The sequence below is a fragment of the Procambarus clarkii genome, chromosome 12 (genome assembly GCF_040958095.1).
Source record: "Procambarus clarkii isolate CNS0578487 chromosome 12, FALCON_Pclarkii_2.0, whole genome shotgun sequence".
NCBI classification, from domain to species: Eukaryota; Metazoa; Arthropoda; class Malacostraca; order Decapoda; family Cambaridae; genus Procambarus; species Procambarus clarkii.
In genome coordinates, this window is record NC_091161.1 from 17,208,851 (window position 1) to 17,222,791 (window position 13,941).

Here is a 13,941-nt window from a genome sequence, read left to right on the forward strand (position 1 = left end):
CCGTCAATCAACAGGTGTACAGATTCCTGAGCCTATTGGGCTCTATCATATCAACACCTGAAACTGTGTATGGAGGCAGCCTCCACCACATCACTGCCTAATGCATTCCATTTGTCAACCACTCTGACACTATAAAGGTTCTTTCTAATATTTGTGTGGCTCATTAGAAAGAACTTTGTGTGTGTGTGTGTGTGTGTGTGTGTGTGTGTGTGTGTGTGTGTGTGTGTGTGTGTGTGTGTGTGTGTGTGTGTACTCACCTAGTACTCACCTAGTTGTGTTTGCGGGGGTTGAGCTCTGGCTCTTTGGTCCCGCCTCTCAACCGTCAATCAACAGGCGTACAGATTCCTGAGCCTATTGGGCTCTATCATATCTACACTTGAAACTGTGTATGGAGTCAGCCTCCACCACATCACTGCCTAATGCATTCCATTTGTCAACCACTCTGACACTAAAAAAGTTCTTTCTAATATCTCTGTGGCTCATTTGGGCGCTCAGTTTCCACCTGTGTCCCCCTAGTGCGTGTTCCCCTTGTGTTAAATAGCCTGTCTTTATCTACCCTATCAATTCCCTTGAGAATCTTGAATGTAGTGATCATGTCCCCCCTAACTCTTCTGTCTTTCAGAAGAGTTAGTGTGTGTGTGTGTGTGTGTGTGTGTGTGTGTGTGTGTGTGTGTGTGTGTGTGTATAAATGTGTGCGTGTGTAAGTGTGAGTGTTTTACGGCGTGCTTGAGCCAGTAACCGGGTTCTTTCTGCATAATATGTGCCTTATAGCCTCGTTTTCTATGATTCTACTCCACGTCACTGGTAAATTCTCAAGAATGGGCGATAGCAAGTAACAGTGCAAAGAATAAGGGTGGGCCGGGGGGGGGGATAAACAATACGCAATTACACCTTCACCAATATATTATCTATCGAAGTATAACTGCAGATATGTACAATGTTTCGCTTTCACCAACGACACTCAATATATCTACAGTGTTCTCCCAATCCCGGTGAGTCCACTATCTTCATGTATACGTCGTCCAAGCTCAATGGTAATCACCGGCGAGTTCACCTTCCTCAACATGGGCCAGTCCCCACACCATATATTCACGATGTCCCAACACCCTACATCCGCTCTCCTGTAAACACCTTAACAGAGAGCTTCAGCAACACGCTGACAGGGGTCACAAATAATCACTTCCAGGGGGTCTCTTAACACCCTACATTGCGTACAGGGCGGTCTCTTAGGTAAATTGCAAGCACTCCAGTGTCCATTGTTGGTCGACCGACGGGAGCGGGAGTGTGGCTGCCAATGTTAGCTGTTGCTCAGTCAGGGAGTGGTTGGGGACGCTGTCCGCCTGTACGCAAGTAACAGTTCCTTAGTTATTCCCTTGCCTTTTCCTTTATTGTACTTGTTTTATCACCTGTCCCCGTATTGGTATAAATTAACGAGTTCTGTAATTTCTTTTCAATTGAGAATGAACCATATAGGTTCGAAACGTCGTGCGATTTTGTAATTAGTGTCATATATTCTTCAGTTACTCAATTATTTTCTTCACCTAAAAACAACATGACTGTTGGTGAACTCCTCTTCCAGCTGAACCCTGATGCAAGAGCATTAGTAAGAGGGATAGATGCCCTAAATCAGAAATTAGTAAATACGGAATATGCTGTCATATTCAATGAGACATGCATAAAAGAAAACCTGCTGCCAGTATACACCAATATATATATATATATATATATATATATATATATATATATATATATATATATATATATATATATATATATATATATATATATTTGTGCATTAATTGGCTGTTGATTGCTGGTGTTGACTTCTTGATGTGTAGTGCCTCGCAAACGTCAAGCCGCCTGCTATCGCTGTATCTATCGATGATTTCTGTGTTGTTTACTAGGATTTCTCTGGCGATGGTTTGGTTGTGGGAAGAGATTATATGTTCCTTAATGGAGCCCTGTTGCTTATGCATCGTTAAACGCCTAGAAAGAGATGTTGTTGTCTTGCCTATATACTGGGTTTTTTGGAGCTTACAGTCCCCAAGTGGGCATTTGAAGGCATAGACGACGTTAGTCTCTTTTAAAGCGTTCTGTTTTGTGTCTGGAGAGTTTCTCATGAGTAGGCTGGCCGTTTTTCTGGTTTTATAGTAAATCGTCAGTTGTATCCTCTGATTTTTGTCTGTAGGGATAACGTTTCTATTAACAATATCTTTCAGGACCCTTTCCTCCGTTTTATGAGCTGTGGAAAAGAAGTTCCTGTAAAATAGTCTAATAGGGGGTATAGGTGTTGTGTTAGTTGTCTCTTCAGAGGTTGCATGGCTTTTCACTTTCCTTCTTATGATGTCTTCGACGAAACCATTGGAGAAGCCGTTATTGACTAGGACCTGCCTTACCCTACAGAGTTCTTCGTCGACTTGCTTCCATTCTGAGCTGTGGCTGAGAGCACGGTCGACATATGCGTTAACAACACTCCTCTTGTACCTGTCTGGGCAGTCGCTGTTGGCATTTAGGCACATTCCTATGTTTGTTTCCTTAGTGTAGACTGCAGTGTGGAAACCTCCGCCCTTTTCCATGACTGTTACATCTAGAAAGGGCAGCTTCCCATCCTTTTCCATCTCGTAAGTGATGGAAAAGGCTTTCTACAAACACTTCTATTCAATATCCATTGTTTCGTGTTCTGTCTTGTGTTGATGAAATTAATACCCTATTAATACCCTTGTTCTGTCTTGTGTTGATGAAATTAATACCCTATTAATACCACATTTTGTTCTGTCTTGTGTTAATGTCACATCACCCCTTCCACCTCACTCAAATGTAGATATAAAATCGGAGATACGTAAGTTATATTCAGTTGTGTATTTGTGAACTAAAGTCTTTGAAAATGTAATAAGTTTTACGAAACGCGCCCGTGTCGCGTCAGACTAGAAATAAAAATGAATTTTGGAGAATTGATTTTTGATTTACCTCCAACAGTGAAGCGTAATGTACGAAAGATTGAGAAAATTCGTGTTAGAATTATTAATCTTACTTTTTCGGTCATATTTAATAATATATATATATATATATATATATATATATATATATATATATATATATATATATATATATATATATATATATATATTGTGACGGTAAAGCGTTAGTGTTCGGCTGTTTCAAAAGCTAGGGGCAGGGCCTCGTCACATTAACGAAAAAAAAGAGAAAAAGCTGGAACTTTCGTCTGTGGTAAGGTAATGGGAAGACACACAAAACACAAGTAAATTTAACAATGAAATTTTAATTACGTTAGAAAAGCAAGACATAAATAAAATTAAGCATAAAATATACAAGGCAAGTCAACAAACAAAATAATAAGAATAATCACTGGCAAATGAAAAGTTACGTTAAGACAAGTGAGTTATAGCAAAATAAATAATAATAATGCTGGAATATTGGCTTCGAGCTGCCACCTCCCTTAGTACACGAAAGCCAAGGCTTAGTCTACCAATGAGAGATGTCAACTGCAAGGAGCACTGGGATATTCTGACGACTCTGGGCCTCTGCAGCCCAGACATCAACTTGTGGCGGAGGGTGGAGGGCAGGTGCGACGGGACACCAGCCAATCAGCGACAGGCAGGCAATGGACAAGCAGTTTGCCGGTTTACGGTGGCGGGCAGTAGCAGGTGTGCCGGTGTGCTGGATACGTTTTGCTCTCTGGGCAAAACGTTTTGGAGATACTTGCTGGATATATCTTCTATACTATCTGTTGTTGTTACGTACTTTGAAGGGAAGAGCAGGCTCAATCTCTCTAGAAAGAGATTATCGTCACAACTCTTCCCCGAAGCCTGCGGTTCTGGAAGAAGTACGTCGTCATGTGGTGGAGTAATAGGTGGAGTTGCTTCTACTTCATAAACTCTGGAGAGGAAGTCGGCTATGATGTTGTCAGACCCCTGGTATAGTGGGTCTCCAGGTTGAATTTCTGCAGTTATCAAGCCCATCGTAGAAGACGTTGAGTTTAGAAGTGGGCTTGTTGCAGGAGGTGTAGGGTGGTGTGGTCCGTGTTGATGGTAGACCGAGCACTTTTCAGGTATGGAGTAAAGTGCTGGAGATTCAGGATGATGAAGAGTAGCTCCTTGCCAATTGTTCCGTAGTTCCGTGTAGCGGTGGTCACTGACAGGTGTATTCTCCTTGCATCGTTGCTGTACTAGGTCACCTCCGATGCTGGTACCACTGGCGGCGACATGGAGGATGAAGGGCTTATCTGACGAGGTGAGAGTGGAATTAGAATATGGCAAAGGAGCACTATTATGGTCCTGAAAATGGTTGGGAAGATCAGTAAGGATTTCTGAATTTGAAAGTGCTGAGTCAGTGTCAGTGCTTTCGGGAGGAGAAGCAGGGAAGGTCTCACTGTGGATGTATGGTTCTGTAAAAGCAGAGTAGTTAAGCATGACAGTGGGAGGAGTACCGTTATATAGCTTCAGGAGTTTGACGTGGCACAGCTGGGTCTTCCACCGCCTATCTGGAGTCTCTAGAACGTAGTTATGGTTGTTTCTGCACTCCTTGATGCGGTAGGGTCCTGAAAACCTGTTTTGTAAAGGAGAACCTGGGATAGGAAAGTAAGCAAGTACGAAGTCTCCCGGCTTAAATTTTCTTACTTTGCTGGTCTGGTCGTAATGAGTCTTCATCCTCTCCTGTGCTTTCAATAGATTATCTTGGGCAAAACTGTGGACTCTCTCTAGAATGTGTTGTAGGTTTTGAAGAAACTGGGGCACATTCTGATGCTTACTGAAGGTGGCATCACATAGAGAGTCTTTGAAAGCCTTGAGGGGAGTACGGCACTTACGTCCGTCGAGCATCTCATAAGGAGATACTCCTAGGGACTCATTGGGAAGACTTCTATATATGCACATTATCAGATCTATTTGCTTATCCCAATCCTTAGAGGTTTCATTACAAAACTTCTTCAGGAGTGCTTTAATAGTCTGATGACTACGCTCAAGAGAACCCTGTGAAGCAGGATGATAGGGGCTGGACAATACCTGTTTGATGTTGAACTCCTCCAGTGTCCTTTTGAAGAGATCACTGGTGAAGTTGGTGCCACAGTCGCTCTGAACCTCCCTGGGAAATCCATACTGGGTGAAGATCTTCAATAAGTGCTTCACTACCGTAGCAGCCGTAATGTTCTTTACTGTTACTGCTATGGGGAATCTGGTGGTAGGACACAGGATGGTTAAGATATAGGCGTTACCTGAACTGGTCCGAGGTAAAGGACCAACACAGTCTATAATAAGTCTGTGGAAAGGTTCCGCAGGCACCTGTATGGAAATCAGTGGCGCTCTGGGAATAGAGATGTTCGGTTTACCTGCCATCTGACATGTTTGACACTGTTTGACGTACTGTTTGACGCTATTTACCATACCTGGCCAGTAGTAGTCTTGACGGATTCCATGGTAGGTCTTGTTGAATCCGTAGTGGGAGAGTGCTCCGTGGGCCAGGTGTAGAATAGTGGGCCGCAGGCTGGCAGGAATCACAAGTTGTTCGACGTTGGCCCAATCGTCCTCCTCCTTCAGTTTACTGGGTCTATATCTGCGGTAGAGCAATTCGTTCTCTAGGAAGAACCCAGGAATACTGTCGGGTTGAATCTCAGCCTGGAAAAATAATGGTATTAAGGTAAGATCTTTCCTCTGTAACTTACGGAACTCCAACTTGGTCAGATTCGGGGGTAGTTTCTGAGGGTCTTGAGGGACAACGGTAGCAGTAGAGTCAGCTGGCTGTGGTCGTGCGGCTTGTGCACGGGTGGTCACTAGAACCGGAGGAGAAACTTCATCACTCTCTTGAACATTTGCTGGAACATACTCAAATATAGGATTATCCGTCACAGAGGTACACACCTGGGGTTTGTCCATGACGATCAGGTTGGTCGGTTGCAGGTCTTCTGCCAAGTCGTTGCCCAGGAGAAGTTGCACTCCAGGCATGGGAAAAGGCTTTTCCCTGACGGCGACTTGGACTTCTCCGTTCACGAAGGGACAATCCAGGTGGACTCTGGCGAGAGGATAAGGAGTGGTAGCAGTGAGGTCAGTGATGAAGACAGTTTCTCCGGTGTAGGCGATGTTGGGCACAGCCGACTTCAAGATGATCGATTGAAGAGCCGCTGTGTCCCTCAAGATCTTCAATTTGAAACGTCCCTCCGGATTTGAACCGTTGGCAGAGACAGTTCCAGTATACAGGTGTTTACTGAAAAGAGAAAGATCATTAACATGTACACCAACATTCATCACAGGCTTACCGGACTTAGGAGGAGTTGGTTTGGGTTTGGGCGTTTCGGTGGTTCCTTTGTATTGAGACTTACCACATTTATCTATGGTATGTCCATAGAGTCTACAATACTTACAGTATAATTGCGAGCCAGCTTGATCGGTACTCACTTTCTCGTAACTGTACCACGACTTCTTACTGGAGGATGGTTCTGGTGTCAGCCGGTGGATGAGGCTGTAAGTGTCAGCCGACTTAGCACACTTCAGGTAGTCGGTTTCTTCTTTTTCTGCTAAATATAGACGGACAGGCGGCGGCACACGCCTCAAGAATTCTTCAACTAGCATAAGGTTGACGAGTTCTGCAAAGGTAGAGACATGTGCTGCTTCCAGCCATTTCATAAAATATCTCCTTTTGGTGTTAGCAAACTCGAGAAAGGTAGTGGTACTTGCCTTCAGGTGGTCACGGAATTTCCCTCGATAACTTTCGGTGGAGAGAAGGTAGGCGTCCAACACTGCTTGTTTCAGAGTCTGGTAGTCATTCTCAGACGCCAAGGTACTGAGTGTGACTGCAGCTCTACCTGTAAGATGTACTCTGAGAAGGGTGGCCCATTGGTCGGCAGGCCAACTAAGTTGATTAGCAAGGGTTTCAAAGGTGGTGAAAAACACGTCAACTTCTGTTTCTACGAATGATGGCATTAACTTACTTGCATGTGATATATTAAAACTGACGGGAAGATTGGCGGTAGCTTGCTGGCGTTGAGCGAGGTGTGAAGTTTCCAACGCGAATTCTCGTTGACGACACTCCATAGCCAGAGTCGCTTGTTGTTTGTCATGTTCGTGTTGCGTCTCCAATTGGCGTTGTTTTGTTTCAAGCTGTACTCGTTCCCGCTCACGGAGTATTGCAACCTCACGTTCCTTGAGGGCGATTTCACGTTCTTGTTCTTCCTTTCTTATGGCAGCTGCTTCCCTTTGTTGCTCGAGGGCTTCTCTTTGCATGGCAGCTGCTTCCCTTTGCTGCTCGCGTTCAATCTTGGCCAGCTCTAGTCCGAGTTTCATCGTTGCCAAATCAGTTTTATCTGCAATAAAGTAAGTTTCGTGAGTTTCAGAGTCTATCTTACCTTGCTCTAAGAAATGATCCAGTAACAGGTTGTGTATCTCATTTTTGTTGGCTTGGTAGGGAACTTCTAGTTGATACTCATGTGCAAGAGTTTGTATTTCAGTCCTCTTGGCACGACTTAAAGTCCCTATTTCACCTGCTGGATCTGCACGGAAAGCTTGGAGACGAAACATGGTGAAATTAGCAAATAAATGCACAACGAATATACCGTTGTGATATAGTGAATGTCAGAAACAGGACAACGTGGCAACTGGTACCTATCCTGTGGAATCTTTAACAATTAAAGTTAATTGCAAGATGTTAAATGATTAATTAAATCAAGGTCGCAGGAAATCTTGTACCCGGTACACATGTAAGAGGATAAGGGCAAGAAAATCCTACTAAACAAGTGAAACTGAGTTTCTAAAACAAATGAAACAGTTAATTGCCTCAAAAGTAAAATTGGTAGTCCAAGAATGTAGGCATACCTTGCCAAGTCTCTATAGGACATAAGCAAGTTTTTCCCACTGAAATTAATATGATACTTACAGAATTAGCGAACTTTTGTGCTCTGAAAAAGAAAGCTAATTCCCTACCAATGTATGTATCATCATCTCTGACTGACGTGTAGGGGTGCGAGGTGTCAACTGGTGACGAGAACTGCTGCTAAGGTCCCAATTCAGCAACTAAAGTTCGTGCTAGAGGAACTATGGCCCTCTTTATCCTCCTACTGTCAGATTGCAGAAGATTAGGTGCACTTGACCCGGGGGCAGACCACAGTACCAGGGTATCAATATGATGATCTGTCGAAAATATGAGAAATATCCTAGGGACAAAAGATGGTAAACTCGAGTAATAACACGGAGGGAGAGATGACCAATTAAGAGAATGACTGAGGCCTACAGTCACCAGGTAATCCAAAGTTGTCTCACCTTCACCATATGCTACTCTCGGAATGCACAATACACACAGCACCATATAAAATTGAATATGAAAAATAGTAAAACGCTACGTTACCAAAGCCAAATACGCTTACCATAAATTACTACTTGGCACCAGTACCTGAGTGAAGCTCCCGGACAGGCCCCCACTTTATGTGACGGTAAAGCGTTGGTGTTCGGCTGTTTCAAAAGCTAGGGGAAGGGCCTCGTCACATTAAAGAAAAAAAAAGAGAAAAAGCTGGAACTTTTGTCTGTGGTAAGGTAATGGGAAGACACACAAAACACAGGTAAATTTAACAATGAAATTTTAATTACGTTAGAAAAGCAAGACATGAATAAAATTAAGCATGAAATATACAAGGCAAGTCAACAAACAAAATAATAAGAATAATCACTGGCAAATGAAAAGTTATGTTAAGACGAGTGAGTTATAGCAAAATAAATAATAATAATGCTGGAATATTGGCTTCGAGCTGCCACCTCCCTTAGTACACGAAAGCCAAGGCTTAGTCTATCAATGAGAGATGTCAACTGCAAGGAGCGCTGGGATATTCTGATGACTCTGGGTCTCTGCAGCCCAGACATCAACTTGTGGCGGAGGGTGGAGGGCAGGTGCGACGGGACACCAGCCAATCAGCGACAGGCAGGCAATGGACAAGCAGTTTGCCGGTTTACGGTGGCAGGCGGTAGCAGGTGTGCCGGTGTGCTGGATACGTTTTGCTCTCTGGGCAAAACGTTTTGGAGATACTTGCTGGATATATCTTCTATATTATCTGTTGTTGTTACGTACTTTGAAGGGAAGAGCAGGCTCAATCTCTCTTGAAAGAGATCATCGTCACAATATATATATATATATATATATATATATATATATATATATATATATATATATATATATATATATATATATATACATATATATATATATATATATATATATATATATATATATATATATATATATATATATATATATATATATATATATATATATATATATACATATATATATATATATATATATATATATATATATATATATATATATATATATATATATATATATATATATATATTGGTGTATATATCTTTCCTATGTTCTCGATCTTTCTTATGTTCCTTTTCACTGTTGATGGTAATTGAAAAATCAATTCTCCAAAATTCATTTTTATTTCTAGTCTGACGCGACACTTGAGCGCGTTTCGTAAAACTTATTACATTTTCAAAGACTTTAGTTTACACACACACACACTTACACACTTTACACACACTCAATTTTTTATACCTACATTTGGGTGAGGTGATATGTTACAACAGTTTTGGATGAGGTGAACAAAACTTTCAACACAGGATGAAACACGAAACAATGGGTATTGAAGGTAGGAATGGAAGTAATTACAGAGGGCCTATTGGCCCATATTTCTTGATGCTTCTATATTGGAGTGGCGTCTTGAAGTGGGTAGAATATAGTTGTGCATTAATTGACTGTTGATTGCTGGTGATGACTTCTTGATGTGTAGTGCCTCGCAGATGTCAAGCCGCCTGCTATCGCTGTATCTATTGATGATTTCTGTGTTGTTTGCTAAGATTTCTCTGGTGATAGTTTGGTTGTGGGAAGAGATTATATGTTCCTTATTGGAGCCCTGTTGCTTATGCATCGTTTATCGCCTGGAAAGAGATGTTGTTGTCTTGCCTATATACTGAGTTTTTTGAGGCTTACAGTCCCCAAGAGGGCATTTGAAGGCATAGACGACGTTGGTCTCTTTTAAAGCGTTCTGCTTTGTGTCTGGAGAGTTTCTCACGAGTAGGCTGGCCGTTTTTTTTATTTTATAGTAAATCGTCAGTTGTATCTTCTGATTTTTGTCTGTAGGGATAACGTTTCTATTAACAATATCTTTCAGAACCCTTTCCTCCATTTTATGAGCTGTGGAAAAGAAGTTCCTGTAAAATAGTCTAATAGGGGGTATAGGTGTTGTGTTAGTTGTCTCTTCAGAGGTTGCATGGCGTTTCACTTTCCTTCTTATGATGTCTTCAAAAAAACCATTGGAGAGGCCATTGTTGACTAGGACCTGCCTTACCCTACAGAGTTCTTCGTCGACTTGCTTCCATCCTGAGCTGTGGCTGAGAGCACGGTCGACATAAACGTTAACGACAGTCCTCTTGCACCTGTCTGGGCAGTCACTGTTGGCATTTAGGCACATTCCTATGTTTGTTTCCTTAGTGTAGACTGCAGTGTGGAAACCTCCGCTCCTTTCCATGACTGTTACATCTAGAAAGGGCAGCTTCCCATCCTTCTCCATCTCGTAAGTGAAACGCAACACAGAATTCTGGTCAAATGCCTTCTTCAGCTCCTGCAGATGTCTGACATCAGGTACCTGTGTAAAAATGTCGTCAACATACCTGCAGTATATGGCCGGTTTCAAGTTCATGTCGACTAAGACTCTTTGCTCGATGGTACCCATGTAGAAGTTCGCAAACAGGACACCTAGGGGAGAACCCATGGCGACCCCATCTACTTGCTTATACATGTGCCCATCCGGGCTTAAGAAGGGTGCCTCTTTAGTACAAGCTTGGAGTAGTTTCCTTAGAATGTTTTCTAGTATGTCAAGAGGAGTACAAGCCGGATCACGATACACTCTGTCCGCTATCATCCCGATTGTTTCATCCACAGGTACGTTGGTAAACAGTGATTCTACATCCAACGAGGCTCTTATCCCTGTGACCCGTGTTCCCCGCAGTAAGTCAACAAATTCCTTTTGAGACTTCAGGCTGAAGGCGCAAGAGACAGGAGTCAGCAAGCCATTGAGTCGTTTCGCCAGTCTGTACGTGGGTGTGGGTATCTGGCTAATGATTGGCCGAAGTGGGTTTCCAGGCTTGTGTGTCTTGACATTTCCATACGCGTATCCAGGTTTATATTCCCCAATAATCTTTGGCAGGTGGAGTCCGGATTTCTTGGCGTTCACAGTTTCGATCAATTTGTTGACCTTTGATTTCAATTCGGCTGTAGTGTCCTTCGTTACCCTTTGGAATTTAGTTTGGTCAGAGAGTATGAGGGCAGAGTACGAAGGACACTACAGCCGAATCTTATTAATCTTCCCAAAAGGGTAAGATTAATAATTCTAACACGAAACTTCTCAATATTTCTTACGTTCTTCTCCACTGTCGAGGGTAATTGATAAATTAACTCTCGAAAATTCATTCATTATTTCTGGTCTGACGCCTGAACACGTTTCGTAATGCTTTATACATTTTCAAAGACTTAGTTTACACATAAAATACATTTATACTTATACTCGTTTTGGGTGAGGTGATAAGGCACAAAAGTTTTGGGTGAGGTGACAAAGATATAACATAACACGAATCAATGGGAATAACTTGGATAGGAGAACATAAGAATGGAAGTAACTGCAGAGGGCCTATTGGCCCATACTTCCTCTTGCTGCTTCTGTGGTGGTTCGGGGCCTTGAAGTGGGTAGAATATAGTTGTGCATTAATTGGCTGTTAATTGCTGGTGTTGACTTTTTGATGTGTAGTGCCTCGTTGATGTCGAGTCTCCTGCTATCGCTGTTATTTATCAATGATTTCTGTGTTGCTTCTTAAGATTTCTCTGGTGATGGTCTGGTTGTGAGAAGAGATTATATGTTCTTTGACGGAACCCTGTTGCTTGTGCATAGTTAATCGCCTAGAAAGAGACGTTGTTGTCTTGCCTATGTACGAGTTCTTTGGGGCTTACAGTCCCCAAGCGGGCAAAACACTCATGAGTCAGATATGCGATATTTCCGATATTTTGAAAACTGTAGGGAATGTTTGAACAAAATGTCACCCATCTCCATTTTCACTAATTGGCATAGTTTCAAACTCCAAATAAGTGCAGTGAGTTAGTATTTGGCTCAAAAACAACGCTCATGAGTTAGTATTTGGCTCAAAAATAACGCTCATGAGTTAGTATTTGGCTCAAAAAGAACGCTCATGAGTTAGAGTTGCCATATTTATTTAATTTTGAAAACTGTAAGGGGGTTTAGCCAAAATGTGACCCATCGTTGTTTTCACCAATTGGCATATTTTCGGAATAAAAATTCGTAATTTCAAACTTCATATATGTGTAGTGAGCCAGAATTTTGCTAAAAAAATAACGCTCATGAGTCAGATTTGCAAAATTCCGATATTTTGAAAACTGCAAGGGGATTTGGGCAAAATGTGATCCATCGCTGTTTTCATTAATTGGCTTATTTTTGGAATAAAAATTCGTAATTTCACACTTTACATATGGGCAATGAGCCAGAATTCGACTAAAAAATAACGCTCATGAGTTCGATATGCGATATTTCCAATATTTTGAAAAATGTGAGGGGTTTGGGCAAATGTTGACCCATCGCTGTTTTCACTAATTGGCATAGCTTCACAGTCCAATATGTACAGTGAGCCAGAATTCGGCTAAAAAATAAAGCTCATGAGTCAGATATGCGATATTTCCAATATTATGAAAATTGTAGGGGGGGTTTGGGCAAAATGTCATCCATCGCTGTTTTCACTAATTGGCTTATTTTCGGTATTAAATTCATAATTTCAAACAAAAAATATGTGCAGTGACCCAGAATTCGGCTAAAAAATAAAGCTCATGAGTCAGATTTGCAATGTATCCGATATTTTGAAAACTGTAGTGGGGTTTTGGCAAAATGTGACTCATCGCTGTTTTCACTAATTTCGCATATTTTCGGTATAAAAAGTCGTAATTTCAAACCCCAAATATGTGTAGTGAGCCAGAATTCGGCTCATAAATATCGCTCCTGAGTCAGATTTGCCATATATCCAATATTTTGAAAACTTTAGGAGGGGTTTGGGCAAAATGTCACCCATCGCCGTTTTCACTAATTGGCATATTTTCGGTATAAAAACTCGTAATTTCAAACTCCAAATATGTGCAGTAAGCCAGAATTCGGCTGAAAAATAACGCTTATGAGCCAGAGTTGCAATATTTCCGATATTTTGAAAACTCTAGGGGGGGGGGGCAAAATCTGACTCATTGCCGTTTTCACTAATTGTTACATATTCGGTATAAAATGTCGTTTTATTGGCGCTGCCGAATAAACTTGCTCCTCATGGCAAAATTACAAAAAAAAAAAAATATAATGGCAGTTAGTTCTGCTTGCGTTGAAGAGGCATAGTTCTCAATGCTTGCTCTTTTTTTCACTTGCGTTTTGAAAGGCATTATTCCTAGTTACAGTGTATGCTGCACCAGCCCTGCCATTGTAGGATTAGATGACCCATCCGTGTAGATTTGATCTAATTCATTTCCGATTTTTTTATCCATTTCCTCAAGATACTTGTTTCTCATTTCTTGTGGTATCATGTTGGACTTTTTCGTTGCCATTTCATTGATGATAATCCTGCATGAGTTATCCTCCCAGGGAGGTAACCTCTCTACAGGCAGGAGCTCACGGGCTTGTTCAAGCAGGTGAAGTTCTTCGAGGTAGCAGACTGATGTGAGAAGCTAATTTCTGCTTCTCCTCTTTCATCCTGTAAGTAGCACAGAACTCAGTTTTTTCTTGGCAATATGATCTGGCTATCCTAATTGCAAGCTTAGCATTCAGTTTGTTACTTCTGCTTTTAACGTTAGGGAAGGGACAATTCCTCTCGTAGATTAGACGTTTTGGCAGTTCTTGGAACT

At 41.7% G+C, this 13,941-nt stretch overlaps 1 protein-coding gene across 1 annotated transcript in view; it reads left to right on the forward strand.

Moving 5' to 3' along the window:
• The window catches only part of LOC123772842 (uncharacterized), a 654,514-nt gene that overhangs the window by 135,144 nt on the left and 505,429 nt on the right, over window positions 1-13,941 (forward strand). The gene's annotated exons all lie outside the window — the stretch shown is intronic.